This window comes from Podarcis filfolensis, assembly GCF_964270895.1.
Source record: "Podarcis filfolensis genome assembly, chromosome: 12".
In the NCBI taxonomy this organism is placed as follows: Eukaryota; Metazoa; Chordata; class Lepidosauria; order Squamata; family Lacertidae; genus Podarcis; species Podarcis filfolensis.
In genome coordinates, this window is record NC_139614.1 from 9706540 (window position 1) to 9710812 (window position 4273).

General features: G+C 42.0%; 1 long non-coding RNA gene across 2 annotated transcripts; it reads right to left on the minus strand.

Moving 5' to 3' along the window:
* Positions 1-2066: 2066 nt before the first annotated feature.
* Positions 2067-3727, minus strand: LOC310745646. 2 transcript variants are annotated; one of them, XR_014540272.1, is made up of 2 exons: positions 3497-3727; positions 2067-2347 (listed from the first exon to the last, which is right to left on the minus strand). It is a non-coding gene; the product is annotated as an uncharacterized lncRNA (long non-coding RNA). The 2 variants fall into 2 exon arrangements; XR_014540273.1 differs by lacking the exon at positions 3497-3727 and adding an exon at positions 3415-3454.
* Positions 3728-4273: the final 546 nt, after the last annotated feature.

Below are 4273 nucleotides of genomic sequence, written 5' to 3' on the forward strand. Positions count from 1 at the left end.
TCCATACTGTCCAATTTCTCTGATGTAAATAGGGATGTCCTACCACACCCTCCAACATTTCTGTGATGAAAATAGGGACATCCTAAGGAAAAGTGGGACATTCCGGGATCAAATCAGAAACCGGGACAGCTTCTGTAAAACAGGGACTGTCCCTGGAAAACAGGGACACTTGGAGGGTCTGCTATGCCATGTTTTAAGATCTGCAAGGGATCTGTGGTTCACTTTTCAACAACATGGAAGACAGATCTTTCAGTCTTAGGGCAACTGGGATGTGGAACGGCCTCCCATCGGATTTAGGATTGTCCTCTGCACCAACAGTGTGACAGCAGCAACTTAAGACACAACCTTTTCAATGGATTTATTGAAGTGACTGAGTTGAAGAAGGAACTGCAGTCCTTGCTACTGAATTGCTGTTCTTTCATTACAGGGCTCTCTATGTTTAGACATGTATTATACTGGAATGCTTTTTTAAAAAAAAATCCTGTGCATGTTTTATTTTAATTAAATGCTGTGCACCACTCTGGGAACTTCTAGGTTAAAGGGTATAAGAAAATGAAATGAAATAAAATTAAATAAAATAAGGGATGGGCACACTTCATTTGGGAGAATCAAACATAAAAGTGTATTATCTTTTCCAACATTACAAACATATTCCAACAAAAAACTCTTAAGAAAATTAGTAAAGCCTGTCTTAGTAGAAGTCTGCTTAGTAAAGTCTATCTTTTCCCTTTTAACATTTTCAATATTTGCCTCTAGACATTTTAATCTTAAATGTCATTCTAAAGTGCACTTCTCCACCGAAAGGTCCAATCACATGGCAGATATTTAATTATCTAAATCAAGTACCCTCCAAGAAATGAATGTTGGGGTTTATTTCTTGAAGACTCTTACTCGGCTTGTATTTTCTCCTGCTTAATTGAAACTAATTTTCCTGTTGTTACAGAAAACACCTGGAATGGGAATGATATTTCCAAGAGGTAATTATGAAATCAAAGTGATACTTATTTGCTTAATTGCTAAATCTACATAAACTGAGGAATCTCGGTAATGCTCACAGATTCTCCCGCAATAAAAAATGCATAATTTTCTTCTTGTCCTGCTTACCTTGTTCCAAACAAAAGCCCTTTTGATGATGTCAACAGACAAAACTGCTTTTGATGAACTTACGAGTTATCTCTAAACTGACAATGAATCCTGTGATTCTGGGGTAGTTTAAACCATATCTTCAGCTGTCTTTGGTGTAAGTATATTTGGAGCTTGAGGGGTGGTTCAGGATCCTGGCTGAGTTTTAATTGGGGTCTAACAAAGTCTCTCTTGCACAAACACATGCATGCGAATGCCAACACTTAGCTGAGGAGCAGTCAATTAAACTAAGTATTAAACTTCAACATCAACTTCATTGGACTGGCCATGTTGTGCAGATGCCTGATTATCGTCTTCCAAAGCAACTACTGTATTCTGAACTTCAAAATGGAAAGCGTCATGCTGGTGGTCAACAAAAGAGGTTTAAAGACTCTCTCAAGGGAAATCTAAATAAATCTAGCATAAACACCGACAACTGGGAAACACTGGCATGCAAGTGCTCCAATTGGAGAACAGCCTTTACCAAAGGTGTCATGGGCTTTGAAGATACCCGAACTCAGGACAAAAGGGAGAAACGTGCTAAGAGGAAGGCACGCTTGGCAAACCCTCACCGTGATCAGCTCCTGCCCGGAAACCTATGTCCCCACTGTGGAAGGACGTGAGGATCCAGAATTGGCCTCCACAGTCGCTTACAGACTCACTGTTAAGACCATGTTTTCGGAAGACGATCTTACTCAGCTACGAGTGATTGCCGAAGAAGAAGAAGATGCCCACATTTTACATGAAGCATCATGATGGAACATAGATCTTGATAGCAACATGTCATGCAGTGACCCAACATGTCATGCAGGTCTGTGCCCTTTCAATGAAGTTGTCTTTAAGATACACTCAGGTTGTCCTGGTCTTTATTCTACTCCCTCCCTCAGTAACTGGAGGTATAACAATATCATGTGCCTCAAGGCAATCAGACATGCACACAGCGGTCCAGTTTTGGACTCTGAACCTGATGGTTTTCAGAGGAGTGTATTACTTCACTTATTCCCCAATGTAATAAGCCAGCCCTTCTGTGCTTTGGGGCTTTCCAGTTCTTTCTGCAGAGTAGGGTTCCAGATGTCTGCTCCCAAAGCCTTCGTCTTCATAATAAAGATGTTTTCAGATGAAGAACTGTGAGGGTAGACAGACTTCACTGACCATCACGCAATGGCTTTTTCCATCTGCCTTGGCCCACCCTCCAGCCGTGGGAGCCTTTCCCAGACCATGACTTCTGAGAAGAGAGTAGAAGAGAGAAGAGGGATATTTTTTAAATAAATAAATTATAACTTGTGTGTCTTTGTTTCTCAGTTTAATCCTTTTGTATGCTTTGTGGTATTTTGTGCATTTGACTGGCCGTTATTTTGATTGATTATAGTTTAGTAACTCTTAATTGTAATTGTTAAGTGTGAACTGTTTAATTATTGTTTGCCGATGTTTAATTTTACTGTTTACTGTTATATTCTAATGGACCGCTTAATATTGCTTTATTTGATGTGTTTATTTTAAAGTTATGCTTTTATCATGACTTGTATTGCGTCAGATTTTTATGAGGTTTGTGATCTTTGCTGTCAATTTTGTTGTTTCTTTAGCTCATAAACCGCCTTGCACGTGGTAATAGAGGAAGGCAGTACACAAAAGTGAAATGAAATGAAATGATGGCACCATTACACACACACTGTCAAACCATAGAGAAGGTGCCAGCTCCAGGATGTAAGGGGCAGCAAGAAATCGCTATTAAAAGTACTCCTAAACAGCAAGTGGTACAGGAAGGTATGAGGCTGCCTTAGACCAAGTCAAAGTATTGGTGCATTTAACCCAGTATTGCCTCCCTCAGGGACAGCTGGTGTTCTCCATATGTTGATGGACTCCAACTCCCATGAGCCACAGCAGGAATAGCCAATGGTCAAGGATGATGGAAGCTGTAGTCCAGAGACATCTGGAGGGTAACATGTTGACTATTGCAGATCTACTTTATCAGAAGCTCTCTAAAGCCTCGGTAGGGCATTAGTCCTGGCATGGATCCCAGTTTGGTCTGCAAAGCCATTTTCTCCAAACTCTGTGAGCCTGTCGCACACATGGCATCATTTTTTTAAAAAGGTTTAAAAATTTTATTTTTTACCAATAACCAAAACACAAACAATGAAACCCCCCGGGCGACTGATACATTGGGTATACTTAATCAATAATAACATATTCAAATCAACCATATGTACAATTTTATATACATTTAACACTCCTCCCTCCACAAGGTTTATTTAACTTTTAACATTTTAATTACCCCAAATTGTTCAAACCTACTCAAATAATTCAATATCACACATGGCATCATATATGGCACCCCCAATGTTCAGGGGACAGAGGAGACTAAGCATGGAGCCACAGCTTCCACAGCTGACCTCTCCTCCTCCTGCCACTGCAGCTGCCAGGGAAAGAGGCCCTGGCTCTTCCTGATGTGCGTGTGGCACGCAACTTGCGGCATGCACAGCGCACACAGCCTGTAGGGAGTAGAGTGTGTCACAACAATGGCAGGAGCTGGGGCCTCTTCCCTCAACAGCAGCAACTGGAGAAGCCGGTACTCAGGGCACTCGGCACATGTGTATGACATCACACACACATGCGACATCACCACCCGCTCCCCATATGCTTCGTAAGTTGACGCGTATGCTTCTTTTCATTTCTTGGCACGGAAGGCTTGTGGACTGCTTTGGGATGTGGTGGCAGCAAGCCAGAGAGAGGTGGGCTACAGTATAGACAGTGCTATTTTTCTAGAAGAAGAGTTTGGATTTGATATCCCACTTTATCACTACCCTAAGGAGTCTCAAAGCGGCTAACATTCTCCTTTCCCTTCCTCCCCCAGAACAAACACTCTGTGAGGTGAGTGGGGCTGAGAGACTTCAGAGAAGTGTGACTATCCCAAGGTCACCCAGCAGCTGCATGTGGAGGAGCAGGGAAGCGAACCCGGTTCACCAGATTATGAGTCTACTGCTCTTAACCACTACACCACACTGGCTCTCTAGGGAGAAAAGGTGCTGAAGCTCACCATGAAGACCTTCCTTGTTCTCTTAGAATGACAATGGTGCCCACCTGAGAGGTGCTGGAACTGAGTTCTGGTGAGTTCTGGCTGAAAAAAAGCAACAACAACAAAAGTTATTAAAAT